General features: G+C 37.4%; 1 long non-coding RNA gene across 1 annotated transcript; it reads left to right on the forward strand.

Annotated features, from left to right (window-relative positions):
- Nucleotides 1-96: 96 nt before the first annotated feature.
- LOC125688390 (uncharacterized) lies at nt 97-9,793 on the forward strand. Its single transcript, XR_007374708.1, has 2 exons — nt 97-370; nt 475-9,793. It is a non-coding gene; the product is annotated as an uncharacterized LOC125688390 (long non-coding RNA).
- Nucleotides 9,794-14,616: the final 4,823 nt, after the last annotated feature.

A 14,616-nucleotide genomic window follows, 5' to 3' on the forward strand; every position in this document is an offset into this window, starting at 1 on the left:
GGGTGCGGGGGTTTTTAGCGAGGCGGCAGCGGCGGCCGTTCTGTAGCGTGGGTTGGGCTCTGACGCTGGCAGTGCGGCGTTGCACCGGGCGGGACGTGAGGGGAAGGCGGGCGGGGTTGGAGGTAGGTGCTACGTCGTTTGTATAAATGCGGGTGTGTGGGCGCGTACTCAAAATCCTTCACGTTTTCCTGAGAGTCGTAGAATCGTAAAGGTTAGAAAAGACCTCTGAGATCACCTGGTCCAACTGTAAGCACGTCACCGCCGTGCCCACTAACCCGGCTGTCGCTGCCACATCTGTGTGGTTCCTGAACGCCTCCACGGACTGCGGCCCCTCCATGGGCAGCCTGTGCCATGCCTCACCAGCCTTACTGTAAAAAGTTTTTTTCTTATGTCCAATCTAAATCTCTAATTTGAAACCATATCCCTTTGACTTAGCAGACCCTGCTAAAACGTTTGGTCCCTTTCTTCTTACAGCCCCTTTTTAGATACTGAAATGCTATTCTGTGGTCTCCACGGAGCCCTCTCCAGGCTGAACAGCCCCGGCCCACTCAGCCTGTCCTCATAGGAGAGGTGTTCCATCCCTTGGATCATTTCTGTGACCCTTCTCTGGACACATTCCAACTGGTCCACATCTCTGCTGTCCAGAGGACTCATATCTGGATGCAGTACTCCAGGAGAGGTCTCACCAGTGCAGAGCAGAGGGGCAGGATCACCTCCCTCACTGCAGACTGCACTTCTTTTGATGCAGCCCAGGATACAGTTGGCTTTCTGGGCTATGAGGGCACATTGCTGGCTCACGTCCAGCTTTCCATCCACCAGTAGCCCAGGTTAGGCAGGGTTATGGCCTGTGTTCAGGATTTTGTTAAAGCTCGTACAGCTGGCCTCAGCCTCATTGATTGAGCCTGTCAAGATCCCTCTGCAGGGTTTTCCTACCCCCAGGTAGTTCAACACTTCCTCCAAACTTGGTGTCATCTGCAAGCTTACTTAGAGTGCACTAAATTTTCTCATCCAGATCATCAATAAGGCACAGTCCAAGGTCGTCATTACCACACACTTGTATGCCAGACTTGTCAGGGCAAAACACTTTGTAGTGTTTAGACTGGGGTCTCATTAAGATCAAGGTAAGAGAAAAGCTGTGCAAAGAAGGAGTCAGTGTGTTGGCATCACTAATCTCTTACCTGTGGACTGGCTCAGTCCTCAGCTAAGAAAATTCATCTTTTCACAGTTGCACTGCTTCTGAAAACAAGCAAGCAAATAAATAAAAGCTTATGCAATGACATTAATATTTCTCTGTGTTTCATGCATTTAACTTTATGTTACTGTATCTGTCTTCCACAACAATGTCACATTTGTGGCTTTTGCTTATTTTCTCATCTGTTAATGATAATTTTGCTTTTCATTGCCCTGTTTCTAAGAAGTCACACCATAAGTTGGAGATAATCAAGACTTCTTTGAGCACGTAACCTTTTGTGTAGGAAAGTGTCATCCTGTATTTATTCCAGCCCTCTTCAGATTCAGGTCATTATTATCTTATGATGTTGTGGTTTCAATTTATACAACTGTGCCATCTGCCGCTTTCATTAATGCATCACTGTTTCCCATACCAAGGTCATTAATACAGATGTGAAATGAGAGAACCATTCATCTAGAATTTCATTTCTTGCCTTTCAACTGTAAGGACTTTCCTTCTGGGGAAAGAAATACACCCAAATCTTCATGCTGTTGACTGCTTTTAGTGCCCACATTTATTTGGTTAATGCTGATTTGAGTACACATGTACCATATATCAGTACTTATGACCCGATAAAGAGTCAGTTCAGGAAAGTGATTAGGAAAATGAGTGAATGAATGAGTGAATGAATGAATGAATGAATAAATAAAATTTAGGCAAATTTCATCTGGTTTTCTTTCTGAATCAGCACAAAGAAGGATGTGAGGAAGCACACCTGGTTAGTAGTGTTATTGTGTTCCACCTTAAGCCAGGTTTAGATGCTATGGAGGTGTATCCTCTGCAGGAGTGCTTGTAGGTAATTTCAGAGTCAGTGTCTTTAAAAGTAGTATTAGAAATCCAAATGCTTTTATAAAAACAAGACCTCTTTGGTGCTGGAAATTTGTAATTGTATGGTGGAAATTTGTACTCTGCTACCTAAACCTTATTAGAAAGATATCAGGGTTGTTTGTTTTTTTTTTGTTTTTTTTTTTTTCCTGAGAATTTACAATGAATAAAGAAAGAACTATGTATATGACTTTTTCAGCTAGGAGAATTAATGAACCTTGATGTCCTACCTGAAACTAGCCAAGGATGGGTTGCAGGTGGCCATTTCAGTAATGGGCTTATACACAAGAACATTCCCCTCAACTCAAGAAAAAGAAATCCATTCCCAAGGAAGTCCTCCCTCCTTTACTACGTGACTGAAACAAGAAAAGAAGCTGGAATTTTTTGTTCAGTTTATTTTCCCTACAGTACTGATTTAGTGTGTGCCTATAGCCATGTATTTTGTGATTGCAATGAGGTATAGCTTTTGTTTTTGCAGCTGTGTAGACTGCAACAATTTGAATAATTAAAACCATTGGGGTTTTGACAATGTGCGATCACATTACTGTGATAGAATGCATTTCAGACAGGAAAATGTGAAAAAAGCCCCCCAAAATGACAAAATATATGTCCCTCTGAATACTAAGATGAGGCTGAGGTGAATTAAAATGTCTTTATATGGCACTTTAGATAAATCCTTCTAGTTGATAACAGCATTGCAAGAGAGATAAGTAGTGCAGTGCAGAGGAACTGTTCATCTCACATGCCTGCAAGGGGCAGATAGTCACCTGGCTGGGCCTCTGTTAGTGGTGTGAAAGTGGCACTGAGGAGAACAGTAGAAAGGAATTGGAATTTAAATGAACAGAAATTTACCTTACCAGGATCTGTTGACCAATATTTAACTGCCGGAGCAAGATAGTGTTTCTTGTCCTATCAGAGGGTAAAATTATCACAGAAGGGGCAACTATTGAAATGTACAGAGCATGTAAAATTATAAGGAAGTGGAGAGAGGTGTCCATTTCTCAAGAAGTTACATCCTATACCAGGATTGTTTATTATATACTTGTAGTCTGAATCCAACTTCCTTATGAACATTTTTTGAGTTGCCATAATTAATTACCATGATTATTTTACTAATTATTTTACTTATTTATATATTTCTGAAAAAAAAAAACTCTTTGATAGTATTTGCTACTTACTTTCAGTGGAGTTGAGGACACTGTAGAATAAATATGCCAGAAAACCTTTTTTTGAAGAAATGGTATTTAGCTTCCTTTTCCCTTCTGCTTCCCATTTTGTCTTATTACAGTCCCTGTTGGCTACAATATATTGGTGAGTATTCATTTAGAGCAGCCTTGAGGCACAGAACTTGGGTTCATAATTTCCTGCTCATCTTGCAAACAAATAAATGTGGCCACAGCTCAGAGTTTGACCATAAAAATTAAGCTGCCTTGTTTGTGTTTTTGGAAAGACATCTCCCTTTTTTTCTGCTGTGTCTTAAAATCTTTTATCTTTCATGTGTATTTGTAAGATTTATGAGGTGCACCTGCCATGTGAAGAACATCAGTTTCTGTGCTACAAAACAAGTGTCTGTGAATAGGAAGATTACCACTAAAACTACTATTGTAAGGACTCTATGGAAGTATCAAATCTGAAGTTTTAAAAAGTGTAATAAAACCTCTCACATGCAAAATATGCTTTTCGCTTTGTCAGTCCCTGACTGGGTAAGGCACTTAGTGTTTCCAAGAATCTTTGCTTAAAAAGCAGCGGATTAAGCCTTTAAGTAGGTACACAGACAATTAAATCTTGGCACTCAGAAAAATTTCCTTCCATGCCCCAATCTTTTTCTCCCCACTTCTACCTCAGTCTCTGTTCTTGGCCTCCTGCCTGCCTGGTGCTCTTTGCTCATGCTTTGTTGCTTGCTGGAGCCTCCTGTGAAGCAATGCAAAGCAGCAGAAGTCATAGTTGTGTCCCTGTGGGCTCAGAACATTGAATCATCTCAGACAGAGATCTGAGTTGACACAGCAGAGGAGGAAGAGAGATCTATTGTTGTCTTTTGTCACAGGGAAGCTTGGGATAACAATTCCCCTTGATAACTGTTTCCTATAACCAGAGCGCTGGGCTGGGATCCCGCTCTGCTTCCCAGTGTTCTGCCCTTCCCAGTACGTTGATACACATCCTCAGCTGTGTGTTCCTATGCTGCCAGGGAAACCAGCTTTCTTTCTCAGGTAGATTCTGGTTACAGTATGAGTTAGCATGCTTACAAAAATCTGAACCAGCAGAGGTGACTCTCTGACATTGCTGCCACTTCTGAAATGCACCACCTGCTGCCAACTGTGCTTACATCCCCTCTTTGGTCTCCATGAAATTCGGCACGATTCAATTAATGTCAGTGGGTGCAATTTTTTATTTTATTTTATTTATTTATTTATTTTTGCATGGAGGAATTCAGTGCCACACCTTTTCTTCATGCGCACTTCCATGTCAAATGCCATTTTGTCAGATCACCCCTCTGCTGCCATCTGTCAGACAACAACAAAATGTGATGTAGTATTGCTGGAAAGGCTGAACCTCTACTGCCATACCACCAACATTCATCTCTGATGACCTTGGCCAACATAATGAAATAGAGGCATCATTTCTGGAGAAGCCTTCATGTAAATGTGCTATGTCTTATTTTCCAGAATTTATTTGAAATTGCTTCGACTTCGAAAAATTTCTCAACCAAGTAATTTTTTAGGCTTCTTGTCTTAAAAACAATTTAATTCATGCATCTTTTGTTATGATGAGAATAGCTTTTTTGTTTTTTTTTTAAGCAATATCAATGCTTATGTGAAATTTGTATACTTTGTGTTATTATATGCAAAGAACATTTTTAAAGTATTTTCCATACGATTTGCATGCATCATAATGCTTTTAAATGGAAAGTTATAAACAAAATTATTTCTTTTAATTGGAGGAGGTGTAACAATCTAATTCATCGGATCTGGAGGGCTCCTGGCTATCCAGTGAGAGACAGATTTTGGGAGAAAATAAATTTAAAGACAGAGTGTCCAATTCTATAGTTTTAAACTTTTTCTGCATTTATGAACTATGGTACCTTTTTGCTTTCATAGGCAGTAAACACAGGTAGCTTTGAGTTTTATAGAATATTTTATTAACCATGCTTTGTTGCATTGTGAAAGGGATGTTTTGTTTTGTTTTTTTATCAGCCTGTCACCAGTTAAGGAGAAATACCTGCTGCAAGCAGTAAATTCTGGCTCTGAGCATGCTGCTCTAAGATGACCCATTATTTATTTTCATCTAATTATGCAGATTCTTCTTTTCCTTGCTTTCACCATTAGAGTGTGCATTTTTATAGCCTATTTATACTATCATTATATACTGCAGTGGGTTAGCTTGCTACTGGAGATAAAATCACCTTGTTTATACAATGATTCAGAAAATGGGAAAATATATGCTGATGTATTGCAAGCTCCTGTAATGAAAAATACAAAGGCTTAAATTTGAACAATTGTTGTATCCTTTTCTTCTAGAGAAGGTTAATACAATTCTGACAGAGGTGCTTTTCTGATACCAGTGAGGGTAGTTCTGGTGTGTTCTGTTTCACATCTTAAGAAGATTGTGTTGTATGTGCAGAAGGAAACTGTAAGTCCATCAAAATTCGTGCTTTGTGTGCAGCCATCACAAAAACAAACAAACATCAAGAGTCCTGATTCAGCTACTACTGCAGTGTAATTGGTCATAAAACAACTAGCCTATTAGATTTATTTTATTTTGGTTTTAAACTAGGGGTACATGTTTTTATGCTAAATAGATTGGATTATTCTAGTGATTTCACAGATAGCATTTAACTAAAAAAGTGAACAGATTCTTGCTTAAGAAAGAAGAGATAAAGCAAGGAATAAAGCCAAGCTACATTTCCATTTTTGAATGTAAGGGCTGGCAAGGAGAAGGACACTATTTAAGAGGAAATTAATTTCAGGCCTGGGAAGTTGTGATTCCGACAGGCTTAGTACTAGATGTCAACTGTGATATCCCTCACAGTTCTCTAAACAAGGTCATCTTGTGTATATTTTCTTTATTCAGTCATTTATTATGTTGATAGTTCTCGTATTTTTCCTTCTCTACTTTTTGTTCTCTTTGATGGCAAGCCCAGAAAAGAGTTTATATAGCCTGCAGATATTCCTGTGAGAGGACAGCATACACTGGCATGGAAGAGAGGTTACGCAGATCACTAGTTCACTGTTTGAAGGGATTAGAAGAGGAATTCACCACGATGGGAGAAGGTGCTGCATCTCTGTGGGAATGAAGGAGAAGTGAAAACCCACATTGTGTTTGTGGAGTCTGGGCTTTTAAATTGCTGAAGCTTTCTTTAGCAAAAAGATAAACATGGCCTTTAATTTTCTTCATTTAGAACAGGCCTTTCTAACCTGCTCTGGTTCAGGACACCAGACTTCAAATAGTCATTGTTTATCAGGCTTTGGCTTCTAATGTCTTTGGGTAGCACGCCAAGAATTTCTCTGCGTGTAGCATAGCTTTCCTGTGGTCTTCTTAATGGATCAGAGATTTAGCAGGAGTGTTCTGACCTGGGAAATATGCCTCCTCATTCAGTGCTTATTTTAGCACAATGCTGAAGATTTGTCTGAATATTTAAGATGCTTTTGTGTTGGATGTAGTGAGAATCTTCTTGTTTCTGGACCATTACCCGTGGAGCAAAATTAATTCTAGTAAGTACAAAATTATATTGGCACAATGAATTTTTAAGCTTTAAAGTGTAATGCTGTTAGAAGTAATTAAAAAACAATCAGAGAACAGAAAATGACCCTTTAATAGCAGATGAAGTCTTGACCTTTATTGTGCCAGGCAAGTTTCTCAGTAATGTGTGATTCCTACTTTGTTCACTTTCAATGCAGTCTTTTACATAGCTTATGAGCTTGTTAAGATTTTGTTGAGGCATTTTTAAAACATTACTGTTTAGCAAGACATCAGAAAATTTGTGAATACTTTAAGGCCAATTTTAATTACAGATCCAGAACTACGAGCAGAAAGGACAGGGCTCAGCTGATCACAACTTGGTGCCAACTTTGTGCCTATCCTTAAACTACTTCTTTTAGACTCTCCTCATATTCAAAACAAAGAAGTACTTCTAGTAAACTCCAATCAGCCTGGAATAGATATCTGAAAAGATGAGCTGTTCCCTGAAGGTGCCTATTTCTTTCAAGTTGACTACAGGGAGAGACAAGTTCACTGACATCTTTTTTTATAAAAGCACAGTTTGAGAGGTGAATCCCACCCTGTAGTCATGTTCCTATGCTATTCTTAAAGCTCATATTTGAGAGTCCCTAATCCACTGTTCCTCTGATATAAATGTAGGCCAGCTAATGTTGAACTCAAGTCAATTTTCTATGGTTCTCTCTTTAGAAAATTAGGAGACACAGGTGACTTTGCATTATAACCCACCTGATGTGCAAATTACTCTTTCAAGTCACTGTGATTTTTGTAAATCCAAAGATGAATTATTCCTAGGACATTCTCTTAATACAGTATTTTTGAAGTCAAAATAATACACAGCATAACAGTTGATACCAATCTTTAATCCTTTTGTTTTTCCCTCAACTAACAATCATGCTATACAAGAATGTGAAATCAAATGAAGATGAATAAGAAGACAAAAGTGGAAATAAGTTTTCAAAGTTAAATATAGTAATGGTTACCATTCCTATGCAAGAACAAACTAAGAATAACACTTTGCATTTCAGAACCAACATCATTTGAGGCCACTATAGTGTCTTCATGGAAGAGCACATCTTCCATCTATTAAAAAAAAGTGCATAATTAAAATCTTAATGTTTTGCTGCTATGAAAAGGGAAATAAACTGAAACTATTGTTGCATTAAAACATTGATTCAGTTTTGTGTGCTGCCTTCTATCCAGCAGTCCATATCACATGCACTGAGATGATTTGTCTCACCCTGTGGAGTCAGGTTGGGCTATGATACCTCTAACTTCAACAGATAATTCTCTTTTTCTGAAATCTCCATATAAGCATTTCCCTTCAGCAGTTGCTTTGGGAACACTCCCGAAGAGAAATCAGGATACAGATTATGCAAAACAATGCAGTAAATGCTAGCATAAGGCTGAATAAAATAAATTAAATGGAAAAAAAAAAAAAGAAGACAAAAGAAAAAATGAATAAATTCATTGGAAAGAAGATTTCAGTACACTGATTCAAAAGAAATGAGCTATATAATCAAGTCATGATAGGAAAAAGAAACTGAAGGAAGTTGAAAAAGAATAGAAAAAAGTCATGCATGTCACATGTGTGCTTTTGAAGCAAAGGAACTGGAATGGTAAACCACAAGAATAATTAATGAAGTAACCAGATAATTAAAATCATTTACAGTTGGAGGAGGAGATGGGAAGTATGTGATAACACCAAGGATATTGGTAACTTGCAAGGTCTACCCAAGGCTGATTTTTTTTGTAATTACAGCCTGGCCAAACAAACAAACAAACAAAAAAAACCCCACCATCTTCTGGCATCACTCATGTGGTTTGTTTGTTTGTTTTTCCCCTTCCACTTCAACATGGAATTGAAGGGTATTTTTTATATTTTATAGTTTCACCACTAAGTACGTTTTCTCACTGCTTTCTAATTTCTCTTACTGATCCCTATATGCTGTCACTTTGTATATTTTTTCCTCTAGTATTTCTCAATTGTGTTGTTTGCATTTCACAAATTACCTGTTCTTTCCCAGGTCTCACCTTCCATTTGTTCTTCCTTGATGTATATAAGCCAAGAGCTACCTGCTGCAAGATTCTTTTGTAGCCTTACATTGATAATCTATTAAATTAAAATATTTCAAGTGTTTTCTGTTACAGAAAATACGCTCTTGGGTCTGGTATGTGTTCCCATGCACAGGAATAAGTGATGCAATTTCAGTCAATGTATCCCAAATTAATCACTTGTATGGAAGAACAAATGTAACTGTTGCATAAAAGGAAGATTGGTGTCTGTTATTCGTAAAATACAACATTAAATATATTGTAAAAACAGAGGATTTGCCAACAGAGGAGACCTCATTTAAAATGCAAGAACACCAGATGGAAAATACATTACATAATAAAATATGTATTAGCCAGTTTTCTTATTTTTGTGTGGTTCAAAATGGAGCATGTTTCTTTTTTGGAAACTTAGAAATTGAGCTGGTAATACAACATTTACTATGACAGAATGACCAAGCTTAATACACAAGTTGTAGCGAAGAAGGATAACAGGTAAAGACTTCTCCTCAGCCCAAATAATACATTAATTAATTAATAATAATAAAGTGATTAAACTGATTTTTTAGAGTTGATTATTCTACCAGATCTGTAACATAGCCTGAAAGCCCATCATCTTCAATAAACACGTTGTGGGAAAGCACCTGTACAGAAGCTGTTTTTGTCTGTATTAGGAAATAATTCTACTCGAAGGTCCTATAACATGTAATTCTTAGGTTATGGGACAGACAAAATGAGAAAGCCTTCTGAGGAAAGCTATGTTTCCAACATAGCAGATTATTCTTTCAGGGATTCAGGAAAGGCTTTTTTCTAAAAAAAAATATTTTTAGTTTTAGTTACAAATGCTCATCTTGAAAGAGAGAATGTCAGAGAAGTATTAGCTTAATTTTTTGAGCAGAATTTGCAGGTAGTAAGTAAAGCCTACACTGTATTCTATAGACTAAAATTAGCCAAAAAAAAAAAAAAAAAATTGTAAGATCAGATAAGAGTAATTTGCTCTGGATTGCCTGTTTTGTCTTGCACTGTATTATAGTATTCACTATATTAAAACATGAGGTAGAATACATAATTTTGGGTAAGGCTTCTATTGACTTCTTATGGAAAGAACACTGTAGAAATGGATGTTCCGATGTAGAAGTTCCCCCATCTGTGTTTTTTTTCAGGGGCTTGTCACCTAGTACAAAACTGTCCTGCTTGCTATTGATGTGTTAACGGACTAAAGCAGCCTTTTTCCCTTCAGAGAGACTCATATTAACTCCATTTCAAGGCCCATGAAAGTCTATTTTATGGTGTTCTATCAGCACTGTGGAAGTGAATTTTCTGAGACATCCAATTGACTTCTTGACTCACTTATTCTATTAAAGTAACTTGTATGACTTTTAGCATATCAGTGTTGTAGAAAAAGTAATCTTTCAATTTTCTGGCATGCTGAAGATTTCTGTATTGTTAACTGTGTCACTCTTTCCAGAATTCCTGAACAGTTCAGGCTGGAAGGCTGCAGACTTCACAACTTTTCAGAGAAACTTGTGCAAGTATCTAACCATCATCACAGTAAAAAAAAGCAATCATTTTTCTTACATTTCAGTTGAATGCCTTATATTTAAATTTGTGCCCATTGCCTTGTGTTCTGTCACTGCAATGAGAAGACCTTGGCTCAGAAAAGCCTGGCTCTGTACTCTTTACTCTGCCCATCAAATATTTATGCACATTGATAAGATCTGCCCTGAGCCTTCTCTTCACCAACTTGAACAGTCCATCTCTCTCAGCTTCCTGTCAAACAGTGGAAGCTTCAATCTCTAGATCACCATTGCAGCCCTTCATAGTACTTGCAGCATGTCCAGCTCTGTCTTGTACAGGGAGTCCAGAACAGGACCCAGCACTCTAGCTGTGTCTCACCTTTGCTAAGTAGAGAGTAAGAATCTCCTCCCTAATCTTAATGGCTATACTTTGCCTAATGAAGCCCAGGATATTGTTGACCTTCTTTGCCAGAGGGGGGATGCTGGTAATTCATGTTCAACGTGCTGTCCACCAGGTCCTCATGTCCTTTTCTGTGAAATTACAAGCCTGTACTGGTGCATGAATTAACAGAATTTTCTGACAGAAGTGGGTTTGACCAATTTCTGTGAATGTTCCTTCTATTAGAGATCCCAAAACTGCTAGAATACTCTGGACTTGGTCTCAGGTGCCAAACAGGGAGAAATTACTTCCCTTTATCTGTTGGTCTCTTTCTGATGCAACCCAGTAATGCATTTGGCATTCACTGCTCAGTTCATCCACCAGGCTGTCACTCTCCAGTCAGTTACTGGTATGTGTTATTCTATTCCAGGTGCAGGACTTTGCATGTGTCTTTGTTGAATCTATTCAGGTTGCAGTCAGCCTAGTATCCATCCCCTTGATGTCCCTCTGAATAGCAGCCCTGCCCTTGAGCTTACTGCACTTGCTGCTATCCACAGGCTTCCTTATAGTGCATTCTGCCTCATTATGCAGGTTGTTAATAATGATATTTTCCCTAGTGCTGACCTCAAAGGGAATCATTGGCCACAATCCTCTAAGCATAGCAGTACAGTTAATTTTAGAGGATTATCCTTTCAGTAAAACGTTAGAAGATAATAGGGATTAGATTCCTGAACTTTCTGAAGCCAAGGGGATTTTTGCTACTTACTTCCCTTGATCCAAAATTGTACTCATGGTATTTATGACTATAAAATCTGAACATAATCTGCATATGAATCAAATATAGGGTTTTCTTTGAAACTTGTTCTAGTGTTTGAGAGAGAAAAAGTAATGAATCAGAAGTGGCAGAAAAAAAACAACTGAAAAGTTACAGTGATCACAATTTCTTCTATAAACCTCATTAGATTGTATTAAAATGTAATTTGACCTTCATGAAATTTCATTTTCACTTTTTGATTGGCTGCAGATTTTTTTTTTTTTTAATTCTTTTAATTGGTTCACACCTATTCTGTTCATGTGACTCCACACATACAAATTCAGTGCGTAGCATCCTGGCTTGGCCAAGGACGTGTCTATTGCATGTAGTGAGTAAGAAGCTGACCAAAAGAGATTACATCCCTAAAATTGAAATTTCTCCTGGAAGTGGCTTAGAAGTTACAAATGTTTTGGCTAGACACAATCAGAAGTCTACAAAGGCATCACCATTTGGATGACATAATTACTGGCACACATTAAAGAATATAAACACATCTAAACACCAGAACGTTTGTTCTGAGAAACAGTAAGAGAGAAAATACAGCATTTTAGGCCAAGTTTTAAATGTGAGTCTACAACTGTCTCACTGAAGGTGCAGAAAGTGCAGTCGGTACTGTCCAGCAGATGAGATAGGTTTTGGCCCATTAAAATAGGGAGTCAAATGAGATGTGAATGTTTTCACTGTCTTGGTATAATGAAGATCAGTGGGATAGACAGTGGAAAATCAAGCAAATTGGTGGAAAACCTCATTAAGGAAGATACAGTTTTCTCTCTGGCCTATAATGAGAGTTGTCAGAGCCAAAGACAGTTGAATGAGGAAAAAGTTCATTTAGTTAATATTTAGGCTCGATGCTATGAAGCATTCACAAAAGGAAAGAAAAAAGTAATGTTCTGGATTATAGTAAACTATAAGACATTGACCGAACAATATGACTTCTACAAACATTTAAAAAAAGGGAAGGATTGGTTTTGAACCATATGTAAAAGTGAATTCAGCTAAAAAGACATAGAAATTATTACGCTTCAGTAAGTAGACTCTTCCACCAGTTTGTTTAACAGAAACTGAGAATAAACACATCCTACTTTAAACAGTTGTAATTGCTTAGCTTGCAAGAGTTAATCTTGCTGCTCACAACTGTTCAATTAGGATTTGCTTTTTTTATAACTTCAGTTCTGCAACACATATTTGAAACCAATTTGTTAGCGTTTGCTCCACTGGATGAACAAGTCTTACTTTACTCCATGTTAATGATGGACTAATCAATGCAGGAAATGTCCCAAGACAATAAAATCCAACCACAATGATGTGATTTTTTCATCACTTTTTCTTCACAAAGTGACAGCTCCTGCTTTGTTACCTCATGTAGAGGAACTTGGCAAGGAGAGTGAGGTGAAGGACTCAAGCGTCTTTTTACCATGGATCAGTATTTCATGTGCCATCTTCATGCTATCTCTCCATACAAAGAGCATGAAAACCACTGAAATATCTGATTTTCCCATGCTGTTCTTTGTTCGTGTAATAGGGTTGTAGCAGAACATTGATATTCAGGTAGGACAGGATTCAGTTTCCTAGAATTGTTTTGCCTAGTGCCATTAAAAAACTCATTGCTGATCTAAGCCAACTACATGGGGCTAGCCCACATGGCATACATTAGAGAAGTCTGCATCTTTCTTGCTTCTCAGAAGGATACCCAGAATATCCAGCTGCAGCTCAAATGGCCCTAACAGCCAACATGATGTGTCCAGATAGTGCATCTAGTGTCTGGACTTGCCTAGACACTGGCACAGTACCTGGATCTTTGAAGAGTACAATAGCTTGGCCTCCAAAATTTAAGTGGTCACACTCTATGACTGAGTCCCATTCTGGTTGCCTGGATTCCTGTTATGGTCAACAAAGAGAAGACAACTCTTCTGTGCACTATTTGAAATCTTTACCTTAAAATAAGTTTAATCCTCACAGTGTTTGTTTCTTATTACTCGCTACAGAGCTATCCTACAGGAAGGTATCTGTATACACCATACCATTTGTGTTCAGTGGATCAGCAACGCAGCTTAGCAATTCAGGCTAGTTTTGACATAGAAATGTTTTTTTGTTGAATTCTCCTTGCTCCATCATAATAATAGAATTCCAATATAATTAGTAAAAGAGAATATGTCATAACCTACCCACATGTTTTATAGATTAAAAAGCATTCCAAATATTTATATTTAAAGGCTTTCTATTATTAACTACAGCACCTTAATTATGTCTTCTTATATTGTCTTTCCATTTCCTATCTCTCCAATCACATTATACTATGGGTATTACTGATATGGTATGGCAAAATATAGTAAACAGTGATTGTGTTTCAATAAAACAGTCCTTCCTTCTAGAAAGAGAGCTGAATAAAAAATAAAAAGAATGGGAATTGAAAATTGAAATACCCTTTCTCAAGCAGCAGACATTAAGATCTTCACTGTTAAATTTCTGCATCCATTTAACTGATTGTAATTTGCCTGCATTTAATTTTTATCTTTTATCATTTTAATCTTTAATAATTATTGAAGATTTACTTTTGTAATGTAGAACAAAATGAGAGGAATTATGTTCCCATTTTTTCTTTTCCTTATGTGGCAATGTTAAAAACCCATATGTAATTAAGACTATATTTTCTATTAGGATTTGTAAGTCTGTTCATATGCAAGTAGATTTTGATATAATTTTATATATTTTAGTAATCTTCCTCTGAAACAGAAACTTTTCTTTCTTTTTCTTACTAAGATTTTATATTCTCCATCTAGAAAGCCTAATGAGGTTATTTCGTTTTAACTCCATTTTCTATGAAGCCAAATTATATTAATCAATCTTCAGGTATTCTCATTATGTGGAAAACTTATTAAAATAGGTAAACACCCTGTGATATGAAATTTGTTCACCAGTTTTGAGTTTGCAACTTCTCAGTAGTTGGAGGAGCAGAACACAGGTATAAAGCATAACAACTGAAGGTGAAAAAGCCACATAAAGACATGCATCTGACTCTATAAGAATGGAGAACAAATGAGAATGAAGACAAAGTAACGTTTGGGCCTAATTCGTTATCATACTA

This window comes from Lagopus muta, chromosome 1, assembly GCF_023343835.1.
Source record: "Lagopus muta isolate bLagMut1 chromosome 1, bLagMut1 primary, whole genome shotgun sequence".
Lineage (NCBI taxonomy): Eukaryota > Metazoa > Chordata > Aves > Galliformes > Phasianidae > Lagopus > Lagopus muta.